The 14,068-nt window shown below is 40.3% G+C and overlaps 1 protein-coding gene across 2 annotated transcripts in view; it reads left to right on the top strand.

Moving 5' to 3' along the window:
* The first annotated feature begins 4,426 nt into the window (after positions 1–4,426).
* The window catches only part of ripor3 (RIPOR family member 3), a 65,133-nt gene continuing 55,491 nt past the window's right edge, over positions 4,427–14,068 (top strand). Inside the window, exon 1 of one of the 2 annotated variants that reach the window (XM_086293079.1) lies at positions 4,427–4,489. The gene's annotated coding sequence lies outside the window, so the exon portion shown is untranslated. Of the gene's footprint in view, positions 4,490–7,037; positions 7,380–14,068 lie in introns of those variants that run through there. The other variant, XM_086293078.1, reaches the window with a different exon arrangement.

The raw sequence follows: 14,068 nt of genomic DNA on the forward strand, positions 1-14,068 counted from the left end.
CCCCACCCATATACTTACATATGCTGATGCGATCTCATTGATAGTGACTATGTCATCTACCATGAATTTGCCACGTGGAATTTTCCGCTCACTTTCCAGTTTTAATCAGTGCATTGCATCAGTACAGTACAGTGAACTATAGCTGGCAGAACCAGAGCAGCTACAGTTACTGTTGCAGGAGCCTTGATTTTGATTGTCTCTGCACAATTCAGTAAATGAATATTACACACATGCAGACCAGGTGTTTGCATATGTTTGTTTTAATCAGAAGAATAGATGCAAAAATCACTTTGACTGTGATGATATCATTATAATTTGTGTTTGATTGAAGTTTTATTGAGTTACCAGCTCATGTATTGTTTGGTGTTAAATGATACTGCCATACTGCTTTATTATTTGTCATTTTGTCTGTATTTGTTTTTTCTATTCTGTCTGCATAATAATGACTACGAGCCGCAAATATATCTATTTTGTGATATCGGTCATAGTTAAAGGAAACAAACAAGAGAAGTTTTCCTGTATAAAACACAACCATTTGGTCATTTCAGTCCCATTATATCACCATTTCCCTCATTTGCTTCATGTCCCTGTGAGACTTGAAGATGTTTCTATTGATGTACATGCACCATCATACCTGTCTAATCTCCGTAAACCTTATAGTCCATCCCTTACTCTCCGTGCTATGTCTTGCTGAATCCTTTTGGCGCATTTATTCTTATTTTCACTTAAGTTTATTCTCTTTGTTTTTATAACTGTTACCATCCTGGTGGGTCGACTTTGGTCTTGTTGAATCTATGGCGTCAGTTTGTGGTAAAGTCCATGTCTGTGCTGCCAGCGAGATTGCTGTAAACTTGAAAACAACAGCATCTTTGTAACCTGTGTTCTCTCTCCCTCCCCTCTTTTTTTCTCTCAAGTTTCTTGCTGCTCGACCACGAGCCATCCTGATACCTTTTTCTCTCTCTTGTCTGTTCATGCACAACCCACAACCTCACCTCTTTGCTTCTCTCTCCCACTGGATTAACAGTTTTCTTTTCTGTTTGTTGTTGATGACAGGAAATTGTTTAATGTCTCCCTAAATCCATTTTTTCATATATATTTATGGTTAATTTAATTTTTCTTTGAGTTCTGTAGGTGAAGCAGTGATTGTGACTAAGGCTAAAGGTCTTATCTTCTTCAGCTACGTGGACTCCAAAACTAGACCATTGGATGCCGTGGAAAAACAAGCCGTTCCTTTCGAAAGTGTAAGCTGATTAAGTCATGTTTTGACTTCAAGTGTCACAACAGATTAGTGATATTTCAAGAGAGCGATGGGGGAGTTGCATCCCAGCAGGCTTTTGTAGACAATTGTTCCTCAACGTCAATGTCAATTAACATAAATGATTATAAAGAATTTTCCTTTCTCAAAGCTAAGGAGTCATTAAATAGATATTTTGTGCTTCGTTTGAGGGAGTACGGCAGAGAATTAAGAAATAATTGAGCGCTTTGAGGATTCGGCTTTATTCTCTGAAATGTATTTAGGTTCCATGTAAAAACGTGTGAAGGTAAAGCAAAACACAGAGCCTGCAAGATTTAAGGTCTTGGTCTTCCTGTCAGTTCTTGTCCTGTTATGTAGAGCATGGAGCTAACATGCTAGCACTGCAATGATGAGCTCTCACATTCACATGCTAAAATTGTAAGCACCCAAGGTACACAGCATGTATTTTTAGATAGCTGCTTGAGCTCCAAGCATCACTCGCATGTCCTACTTTATTTGTAGTTACAACTCAGATTTAAATATGGGGGCTCGCACTTACATTTGCTTCAGCTTGATTTAGAACATGAACTACTTTTATAAAATTTTTCTACTGAGAAAGTTTAATCTAAGATCTGTTTGATGTTCTCAAGCACGTTGAAGATGCCCATTGCAATAAGGTATGGAATTTTGTGATTTTTTTTATTTATTCAGAAGTCAGAAAATGTGAACTCTGTTTGGTAGATTATTAGTGCAAATGTAGAAATACTTATTTTCAGTGCAAGCCATGTTCTTCGATTGATCTAACCAACAAGATCCTCTGACACTGAGGATTTTGCACTTCACAGTTGTTTTTTCTGGGGAAGCCATTGCATGCTTTGTGTGAGGTAGGTGTGTAAATTAATGTAAACAAGAAGACCAATAACCCTCATAGATTCTTCAGAAGCAGAAAATAAACAGTCTGCATGTAGATGACACAAATGTGTTCCTTGAAAACAGGGTTTCCCCAAAGACAGGAGGATTATAAGCGACTGCCAAGATGTTGTGGTTGCCACTCATGTGTGAAGCCACACACACAGACGCAGCTTGGCTGCTGCAGTTCCCCTTTGGCAGCCATGTTGACTCCACGGTCTGGTCCATGGCTGTTGCTATAGTAACTGATGCTGATCTGCTGAGTATTGGGCATCTCGCCCTGGCACTTCTGCGAAGGACGTTGCAACATATTTGCAACAAGAGCAGCAAAATGATCAGGCAACGACTGCTTTCTCACGGTAATAGTGAACTCTGACCCGCAGACAGCTGAGATCATTTTTAAAAAACGAATTTCACACGAACCAATGCGTGATGAAGCCATGTGAAAAGTTTCTAAGGTTTGGCTCTAGTTTAATGGAGCTGGGAATTTAGTTTGAGCTTCTCTAAACACACTGCCAGGCAATTTGTGATTCAGTTCAGAATAGGTTTAGACACTGAGTAAGTTCATCTTCTGTGTTTTTGTATTTCACTCTTCAAAAGGTTGGACATGAAAAATGTGGTGACAAAAGTTCAGAAGGTTATGCAGTGCACCAGATGTTTAAACTACGCTTCCTGTACATGTAAAACTTGGGGTGTAAAAGGAGTCAATGTTTTTCACTTAGTAGCATCGTATTAACAGCAGAGGGCATCGTGCTACAATGCTAAAGGACATCTCTGATAACTTCAGTTAAAGCTCAAGAGTGCACACAGAATATGAACTGGGCAAAAACCATTTACACAGTTTTACTTTTATGATTGGCGCTTCAGAGTCAAAATACTTTAGCACAGTTTGTGCTTCGATAATTGAGGTGATTTACCCGGTGATTCAGTTATCAGTGTTCTGCATGTGCTTGTCTCAAAAGTACTTATTCTAGACAAACCTCTGGATCATTTTTCATGTCCTTAAAAAATCAGTGCACTAAATGACCATGTTTTTTTTCTCACTCAAACATCTGTTCTAAAAATTAACACAACAAATTCAGACAAAGTCAACTGCAACTCTACAATAAATATGAAAATGCAATAATGTATTTTTAGGTTGTACAGATGGACGATGTAGGATTTTACCTTTCTGTTCCCATCACAGTGTGGTTCACAGACAATTATAGCTTTTAAACCATCTTACTCTTGTGTTGCAATGTTTGACTCATCAGGATGGAAGGTTTGGAAGTCAGTCACATGATCAGATGTCTCTCTTGCTCACAAGCGACATGTCTGGACATCAAAGATGGGTTACAGTCTGTACATAAAAGATGGGTGTTGCTTTTATGAATGTCTTGACTGAAGGATGGATCAGATTTACAATGAAAGGACACAATGCAATAAATCACATAGTACTACCCCAAAACATACCTGGTGTTATCATCTAGTTTACTCTAAATTTGAACATTGCTTACAAAAGATGCACCATGCCTTATCGAAGAAGGCTCAGTACCGGTGATCAAAAACTAAAGTATTACTGAGTACATAAAGACAGTGAAAAGTAGGGTGATTTTCTTATCAGACGTCGTCAAAAGTTGCCCTCTGCTGGCTAACAGAAAGAATTCAAGTTTAAGATGCTGAAACTTTCAGAGCTGTAGACAAAGCTCATGTTTTATAACCCATCTAAGTAATGGATCAAATTTAACTTGTTATAGATCTTTTTTCAAATCTAAAAGTATTTTATGTTAAACAAAAGAGAGTTTAAGACATTTAGCAAGAACTTTATCCCAAACATAGAAAGGACTGTCAACCACACACACACACACACACACACACACACACACACACACACACACACACACACACACACACACACACACACACACACACACACACACACACATTAGTTTCACATTAAAACAGCACACTAATTAAATGATGGTCCAACATTCTATACTATCCAAAACTGTCCTTGAATAAACTGCAGTTGGTCCTAACAAAGATGAAAGTAGCAGCATGCAGACACACACACACACACAGACACACACAAATGCACAGTCAGCTGTTACAGAGAGTGTGTGATGGGGGAGTGGAGAAGCCGAGGCCTCCAGATACTCAGGATGGCAGCTCTCCACCCTTATCTCTGCCTACCATGCGGTAGTGTGTGTGTGTGTGTGTGTGTCTGTGTGTCTGTGTGTGTGTGTGTGTGTGTGTGTGTGTGTGTGTGTGTGTGTGTATGTGTGCATGTGTATGAGCCAGCTGAAGTAAATATCAGACTACATCTCTGAGCAAGCAGCCAGGTGATCACGAGTGTAGCTGTTCACGGTATGTGCATTTTTACATATATATATATGTGTGTGTGTGTGTGTGTGTGTGTGTGTGTGTGTGTGTGTGTGTGTGTGTGTACATGCATCTTATTGAGATATGACGGAAACATTTTTGCATTTTAAACCTTAGTGGGTGTGTTTTTGGGTGTGTGCATTAATATCTGCCATATGTATATCAAATACTGGTAACTGACCCCCCAAGCCCAAACCCACAAAGCTCTTAATAAAGTTTTATTAACTCCAAACAAATCAGCCCAAATATGAAAATATGGAGTCGGACATATTCATCTGTATTTTTTAATAATTTGAACACTTGAATCATTTATGTTTTCCGATACTGAAGATCAAAATGTATTTGACTATCAGAATTTCTCTGTTGTTTGTTAAAAATAGATTTAGAAATACTTATAATTAATTTATCATAATGTGCATCATTATTGCCTCATTGTATTGCTTCAGCTGGACAGATTATCTTCAACACCAGTGGTGTAATCCAGCGGTCCCCAACCCCCGGGCCTCAGACTGGTACCGGTCCGTGAGTCGTTTGGTACCGGGCCGCGAGAGTTGAGGCTCAGGTGTGAAATGTATGGTTTTCAGGGGTTTTTTTGGTTTTCAGTGTTATTTTGTTATCGTTTTTATCGTTAACTTGGTTTTCCTGGGTCTTTTCACGTGTGTTATGAATAAATCTTCTTTTTTCGGTACCGGTACTAGTTTTATTTTGTTGTATTTATCCGCGACACCTTAACGGCCGGTCCGTGAAAATATTGTCGGGCATAAACCGGTCCGTGGCGCAAAAAAGGTTGGGGACCGCTGGTGTAATCAACATCAGCAACACTGTGTACTGAAGCAGCTTCCATAAAAATGCCAAAAAGGCAAACTAAGGCTAAACACTCAGTGGTGTCAGTGCTCCTACATCAGGGCTTCAGCCACCAGGCTGATTTGGAGAATTTCACACAACAGCTTTTAGTTTAATTGCAACTTCAAGGGCTTTGGTCAGAGTGAGATGTCTTCTGAGGTTTTCACACAACAACAAGAAAAAACTCTGGGTTGTTCCAACTTTAAACAATCCAACATTTTTCAATTTGTGTTTACAGACTGCACATTTCTGTCTGATGGCTCTGTCAGCCTCTAATGTGGGCGTGCTAATAACACAAATAACAACAACAAAAACAACATAAGAATGTGAGACTAAAATGAGCTGCAAGGCAAGCAGTTTACCTGCACTGGGTTCAGCTTTACATTTCATCTCCTTCTTTTTGTGTTCATTTTTTAATGTTTTCTGGTGCCATTAAAGGGGAATTATCTGCACTTTGGCCAAACTGTGATCGCCTGAAATCTGAAGAATATTTAAGTGCGACAGAGATTTCTTTTTAATTAGAGTAATTTAAATTCAAGTGGGTCAAACCAGTAAAAGTGTGTAATAACCAACCGTATGCCGTGTGCAACTTGTAGACAGGTTGCTGTTTCCTTCTTTTAAAGGTTTTGAGTTGTTTTTTTGTTTGCTTTGTTGCATAAGTAAGATGTGAAAGTGAAAAAGAAGAAGATTTATATATTTATATACAAGTATGTGATTTAAAGCAAACCCCTCCCAGGTTATAAGTTGTTAGGGGTTTGTTGTCTTTTCTCGCCTTCACTCAATTTGGAGGTTCGCTCTCTCCACTCTACATTTACATCCAAGCGTATAGATGTGACGACTCTGCTTGCAGTGTTCAATGTTTATTTTTCTGAATGCATGGCCATCAGTCAGCACTGATGTATGTGGTCTGCGCTGGAGCCAAGTTCCTTAGTTTAAAGCCAAACATGATACTCGCCAAGCGCAGCTGGGGGAAGGGGAAGAAAAAGAGGGAATGGGGAAGGAGGAGGAGGAGGGGATCTTCTAAAAAATTTTCATTTGCAACTCAGAAAAGACAAAGAAAGTAAAAGCAAAGGGAAGTAACAGGGAAGGTGAAGTTAAAAGAAGAGCTTAAGATTAGAGGATAGTTAGAAAGGGAGAACACATATCACCCAAAGGAGAGCGGAAGGAAAACGAGAGATTTTGAGGTCATAAAATAATCAAAGTAGGGACAGTTTACGAGAGAGAGTATCACAGAGTCGAATGGAAGGAAGCAAGGAAAATAACAGATCAGAGATGGCAGAAAGAAGAAATGAAGCATCTAAACAATGACTGGAAAAGAAGAGAGGAGAAAACGGGAAGCTGGGAAAAGTGGAAACAGTTGATTGAAGGAGGAGGCATGAAAAGAAAGATACCGAATGACAAGTGTTGAATGTTCTGAAGAGGGGAGGCAGGCTGAATGCGAGAGACAAGCTCAGAGAGGGAGAAAGAACCAAAGTGGTTCAAGAAAAGAAATTTGTTTAACAAAAATCAAGGATGGGAGAGAAAGGGGTGATGAAGAGCAGGAGGAAACTTTGTCAGATTCAGTTAATGCAGCTAAAGGGAAAAAGGGCAGATTTTAAGTGCGGGAAGCCCTGAAAGAGGAGGAGAGAAAGACAGAAGAGGGAGTGGAGAGGGAACCGAGGGGGAGAAGAGAGGAGGAGAGGCAGAGCTGGAAAACAGTGTGTGACAGAAGAAGAGAGAGCAGATATGAGAAGGAGTGAGGAGACCTGAGAAAAGAACCTAATTCAGCATTGTGTTTCCAGCCAGCCTCTCACACTGCTGTGAAACCCTCTTGAGCTGCGCTGCTGCTGCATGACTGAACGCTATCAGTCCCGAGCAGGCAGCCGACAAACCCACACACACACACACACACACACACACACACACACACACACACACACACACACACACACACACACACACACACAAATGGATATGACTCGTCCGCTGAGGTGGTTTGGTGTGGTGGACTTGGAGTGACAGTTGGGAATAACTGGTTTCTTCGTCCTGTCAGGTAGGTTTAATATGACTTTAAAGATTATATTATATCATGTGGACTTATATTAGTGATAGTTTGTGTTTCTGAGCATTAACGAAGCATTAATGTGAAAGCTGAATGCCTTATTCTTGCAAAATTAGTCCAGGAAAAGTGTCTCTTTTTTTGCCTTTTCTCGTTGTTGATCTCTGGTTAATTTCTACCAGCCGACCTGAAACATTCATTAGAGTTAACATATTTCCATATCTGATATTTGATATCCCAACAAAAAACATTTGGAATCTGGTCTTTTAAGGGAAATCAGAAACTATTTGTATCAATATTTGTATGAAGATGCAAAATCTTTTTGTGTTTTTGTTTTTTTTGCCACAGTAAGGAAGATTCTCTGCTTGTGTAGCTCCATGTTGCCTGATTAGAGTTTTTTTTAAAGCTAAAACTTGGTAGTTTGAGTGTTTTCCATGATATTTAGAACCAAAGAAAGATTTGTTTTTCATGCTGTTTGTTTTAAGCGTTTTCAAGTGTGGAAAAATACAGTGTAAATTGGGCAGGTGATCATGACTGTGCCTGGTTCCACCCGGCTTAGAGGATAAAAGGTCTCGTTAGAACATACACAGAACAGGGCAGGGATGCAGGTTTTCCAGGTTTAGCAGCCCAGAGTGGCCGGATATTGTTGGTCTCAGTCACAGTATCTTCTGAACTCTGAGTCAGTCTGTGACATCTGCATTAATCCAATGATTTTACAGACTTCTTTCCTCCAGTCTTTGCAGAATTGTTGCCGTGCATTTTTAGATTTTGTGTTTCTTATAAACATCTTTACCGAAAATAAAAAAACTTTCTACACTTTTATTTTAACTGTCAAGGTCAGAGAGGTATTTCTGAAATGTTGATCACCAGATGCACTTTACTGTATACTGACACGGTGTCATCTCAGTTCATCAATTGCTGTAGTTTTGAAGCCACAGGCATCCTTTGGCACTGGTGCCCTGACACACCTGCCGTGACAATATCCAACCCAGTATCACAGCAAAACATGTAACAGACACTTTGCCATGATATTGAGTTGGGGTTGGGCAACCATATCAGATGGAGAGAGCAGACAGTCCTGCTTAAAGGAATAGTGTAAAAGTCACAAGACTGTCACCCACTGTCGTGCCATCTTTGTATTTTGCACTTCCTCTTTTGCTGTTTACCTGAATTGAGGCCCAAAACTACTTGGTTAGTATTAGGAAATGATTTGGTTTTGTGGTTTACACCCCTTCATAACTTTTGCTTCCTAACCTAAACACTGAAAATGATGCTTAAAGTCACCCAGTGGGATCCTGAAAAGTAAATATCTGGCAAACTGGGAGACCAGTCTCACCAACTGCAACCAGCGGGTCACGGCACCAACATCAAAGGGAACCTTATCACTCCCACTTATCAGTTTTATTGTGCAAATCCATTGTATTATATATCCTCACACTTAACCCACTTCCCCAACTCCTCAATAATATAGATAAAGATCAGCTACTACCAGGGGTTAGTACCTGATCTTCCTTCCCAGGTCATCACTAGCTATTTTATAATCTATTTTTACACATGCTCAAGTAGTGATGCATTAAACTGAGTAGTTAACTTCACTGTTACTCACCCTCCCAAAGCAAAGAGAAGCACATACACGGTGTTTGCAGCCTCCTTCTTTGTTTCTTGATCTTTCTTCAGCCTAGTACTGTAACTGGGTGTTTGTGTGGTCAAATATAGCTACTTACTACTCCTTCTAATACAATATCCTGTTTACTGTGACAATGTATAAGTAATCTGGCAGTAATTCAGTATCCGCTTCATTCTTGAGCATATTTTCAGACAAAGCCTGGCATCTGTTCAAGGTATCAGTGACACAGTTTGTGACCTTACATCTTGCATCAATGATTTTCTTTTTTCAGTTTTAAATTAAAACATCTCCAAATGTTTTCCCCCCTCTGCTCTTTTGTATTCTGTCCCGCCCTGTATCCTCATACTTCTCCTCCTCTCCACCTTTTCCGTTCCTTCAAATACATAAAGGGTATTTGCTCTCATAGACTTTCAGTTTCTCATGAACCCCCTCAGCGAGTGCAGCTCAAACTGACAAGCTGCCAGAGAAAATATCAACACAACAAGCCGGGTCAGAATCTGCTGCTCGCGTACCCTCACTCCACCCCTTCCTCCCACTCCCTCCCCTCTGTCCTTCTCCTCATTTTATTCTCCTGCACAGTATTTATGTCTCGTTCTTTTCTCTCTCACCATCTATTTCCTGGCTCCTTTGATTTTCGGGGGATTTTCTTAGTCCAAGTCTTCCCTGGTTTTGTTAAGTTCATGTGGTGTGTTGTGTGTGGCTTTGGCTACACGGATCATTAGATAGACGCAGTAGGAGGTCAGTGGTTCCATTGTGGTTGAATTAAATGCTAACACTTGTCACTGAGGAAAATGCGCCTGAGGGGATCAAGAGACACTTAACAATAAAGAAGGTGGTTGGGCTGTCTGTGTCGGTCACTCTTCCACATTTGCTGGTTCCACACTAATTGGCTCAGACTTCTGAACAATGGCAACATTAGTGGTGGGGACGCAGACTAGCATTTGTCTTTATGATTTAATGAAGCATGCAGCTATTTGGTATCGTTGTCGTCACTGTTTTGTTATCAGTCAGATTTACATTGATTGTTGTGTTTGAGGAGACTTTATCTAGCTGGTTTTGAAAGGATGGGTGGCAGAGGGGAGACTGAACGGTGGATTAAGCAGCTGACAGGTGATGAAGTCATTTTCAGCCTGCAAGTCAATTGTGTAGCTGTGCTGTGTTTGTCTCACGCTTTACCAAACGATTGCAGCGATGCATGGTTTAGTTTTGCTTGCTGAAAAGAAAGCAAGGAAGAGGTATGACATGACAACACTAAAACAACAGAAATGACATAATCTGCAGACATTTTTTTTTATTTAAAGAAATAATGTACATAAAAAATACCTAACCTGAGATAAACAAGTGTAAACTCACAGAGCGAAGAGGATCAGTTTTATACACGATTGCAGTCACTTATTTTCTAACCACTCCAGCGCACAGCAGTCTAGGAAAGAAATTAACTGTGTTTGTGTGATTGGATCAGATATAAATATAAAAACATACTGGGTTTAATTCTTCCACGCACGTGAGGGGTGAAGGTTGGGATATGTTTTCTCTGCCATTTTTTTTGTGATGCATGGGAAAAAGAAGAAGCTACTTAAATTCGGAGTGAGATGCTGATCACGCTCTTTAGTATTTCAAAATTTGACACTGGACTTTTGAGGAACATTTGAAGTTTGTGTGCCATATGTGTGTATGTGTTGGTGTTTACATGTACAAATCTGAGGTAAATGCTGCATGCGTGTGACATGTGTGCAGACGTACAGCTAAAACTGTCTGATGACTCCCCTTTTGCTTTGCCTCTGAACACATTAGTAACACTAACATCATGACATCACCCACCAGATGCTTTTACAGGACCCACGTGAGCACAGACTCACTGAAAGCTTATCTTGACCCATGCTCTGTGACCTCCAGGTTAGGTCCATGATCCCTCTGGAGAAAATGATGAACTGAAAGAAAAATCCACAGCTTGAAGAAATCTATTCCTCCTGCCCCACATGAAAATGTTTTGTTCAGAACATGATCTTTTTATGTGCCAAATGAAAGCCCCACAAAGCTGTTTATTTGCTAGCAAATAAATTAAATGTCAATTGAGGGAAGTAATCCAGAAGAGCAGATGGAAGCACTACACTGAGCCTGATTAATTACACCACAGTGACATGTTAGATTCTTTCTAGAAACATTTCTGGATGCGATGGACTAGCTTTGGCTAGCAGATCTATGCAAAGCTTCTGTTTTATCTTGTGAAAATTTGTTGGGGTTGATTTGAGATTTGTCATCTGTGAGTAAAAAGGAAAGTGAAAAATAGAGAAAAATGTCAGAAGATGTCATTAACCCACAGTTAATCTGTAGCTCCCTTCAGTATTGTAAAAAGAGTTTCAGCTCATTTATTAGCTCTGCGGCTACACTTTATTGCTTTGGTTCCCTCCTGCTGTTCTCAAAATGTTGTTACCGGGTTTAAAACCCAGTATGTTTTTTATATAAAACCCAATGTATATGCCACGCTCAGTGCCAAACTATGCACCAAATCAAGTGAAATCTTGAGACACACTGAGGTCATTTCATGTCAACTGACCAAATGCTCACAGCCTGACCAGCTCTGATTTCCAGGGTGATGACACACATCTTATTTTAGCTTTCTAATGTTATTAGTTTGCTCACAAAAATATTTTTGTAATGAAGTTAGGGGCATTTCTGAGCCATCTTTTCTGAGCAGCATGTTCTTCCACTGGGCTGTCCCACTGTAAAAAATTCAAAGCCGATATGAGGATGAAGAATCCTGTGCTCAGGAGAAAGTAGAGTTAAGTGAAAAGAAGAGAGGTTTGACCATTCCTCTAACTTCATCACCAAAATATTTGTCCAAACAGGTAACAGCAGTAAGCTAAAATTTGGTAGTTTTCCTTGACAAGTGCATCATCACCTCGGAAAGTTTTTCAGGGAAGTGAGAGATGGTCAAGCTTTTACTTAAATTTGGTCAGTTGACATGGAATGAGCCACTAGAGAACAACACTATTCTTCTCGTGAGAGTTAGATAACATTTAGTGGTCAGAGATGTGCTAAATTAGAAGCTTGCTGCTCAGCTTTGCATTAACACTGGAAATGAGCAAGTCTGTATAAATACAATGTAACCAACACAGCATCACACATTGGTCATTAACTGTTTTCAGCAGATGTCATCAGCAAATGCAGGATCTGAATGGGACACTCAGGCACACTATAAATCCACTTTCATACCTCCCTGAAGCATACTCTGCATTATCTTGATGTTCAACTCTAATCTATGAACTAAATGTGATAATGTTTTTAATTAGACTTAAAGCAGGTGATTGGGAACATAAGTTCATCAGGAAATGTTTACTGAGGCCACAGAGCGAGAGTGCTGAAGAGTGGTTCTCAGGTCCTGCTTACAATAAGAAAAAAGAAGGCTTAAGGGACTGTACTGGCTTCACTTTTGAGACCTGGAAGATACAGCTATTTTTTTTTTATATACAGTCTGTGGAAAGAAATAGTAATTGTCACGGTCTGGCTGGCAGATCGTGGGGAGATGGGGAAATAGGACCCAAACGCTGGACTTAATGGAATGAACAGTGGGTTTATTTACAGTGAGGTAAATGTACACCACACATTGAATCTCCAAAAGTGCTCCCTCGACTCCCGTGACGTGTCTTCTCCCAAGTGCTGGTATCCCGTGCTCTCTGCCCCTGTGCCTTCACACACCCCGTGTGTCTTGCAGTCCTGTGTTCCGCTGTCCTCCTGGGGAAAAACACAGACACAGCCGTTATGGCACCAACTCCGGCAGGCATACACTTTAACAACACTAGAAACACTGACATGGAGTCTAACTCAACGATCATGCGCCGGAGGAAGCTCCATCGCTCTGTTAAGTAGCTCCCCCGACGATCCTGATCAGAAGCAGGTGTGTGGTAAGCTAGGCGTGACCAGCAGCTGGCAGGGCCACACCCATCAGGCCTGCAGGTGGCTGTCCTTCATCCTCCAGCCTCACACACATACACACACCAGCATTGAACACAAGAACACAGTGCAGCAAACATACATCCAATACACTAATAACAATAAAGGTCCACACTGTTCACGAACCCCGAGTCCCCGGAACCGGGTCCGTGACAGTAATAGAAATAGCCACAGTGACTATCATCAGTGACTGACACATAATGACCTGATAAAATCAAAGCCCTGAATGAGTGGTATCTAACTCTAAAATTACAAAACAAAACCTCTGGGATCCCCACAAATGATTGGCAAGCTCGTGCTGTACATGTTATCATGCTGTAAGCTTCAGTTTATAATTATAAATGTTTTGAGAAAGAACAATAACAGATAGGCTTAAATCAAATTACCATTTAGAACAGCGTTTGTTCTTATCTCAAAACATCTGTATTTGCGGTTAGGACCTTCACGAAATCTTTTTCAGGACTAAAATGTGCTTTGAATTAATGGGGGAAATAATTCAAGAGTAGGAGTGATTTCTCTTGCAATGGTGGATATCAGATTATTGGAAGGGAATATTTCCATTGTTCCACGACCGCTCATATGTCTTTATTTTAGTGGGAGTGAAGACAAACACAGACTTTTTTTTTCTAAATACATAAAGGGACTTTTGTATGAAGTCTCTTAGAAACTTGTGTAAAAAAAAAACTACCCACTCAGTCACTTAGTGGTTTCAGCTCAGCTAAACTGGTCTCTTAACTGGTTTTGGTCAGGTGTACTGTGCATGTATAAACAGATCTGTAGCTCTTACTGTCAGTACGTCATCCCGTTACATAACTCATGTTAACTACAGCGAAATACCCCGACGATGACTGGAATGTGTCGAGTTTTGACCTGGCGGCTGTGGTCGAACAGGTTTTTCAGCAACAAGTACTCTGCATGTGTTCATTGTCAGAAAAGCAATTATTTTTCATTGTCATGGCAACGTAGTTCCAGTATGGCTTTTTTGTCTTCAGATAAAACTGTTTGTTTAAACCCAGCTGGTAACTCTTGCCTGTGAGAACAATGTGTAGAAAATCATTTTGATGTGTCGCAAATTTAGGCGTCCCGAACAGTCAGGCTCACA

Source organism: Aulonocara sp. 'chitande type north' Nkhata Bay, linkage group LG5 (genome assembly GCF_057382095.1).
Source record: "Aulonocara sp. 'chitande type north' Nkhata Bay isolate Kocher_YH1m ecotype deep benthic linkage group LG5, A_spYH_male_GT1.1, whole genome shotgun sequence".
Taxonomy (NCBI): domain Eukaryota; kingdom Metazoa; phylum Chordata; class Actinopteri; order Cichliformes; family Cichlidae; genus Aulonocara; species Aulonocara sp. 'chitande type north' Nkhata Bay.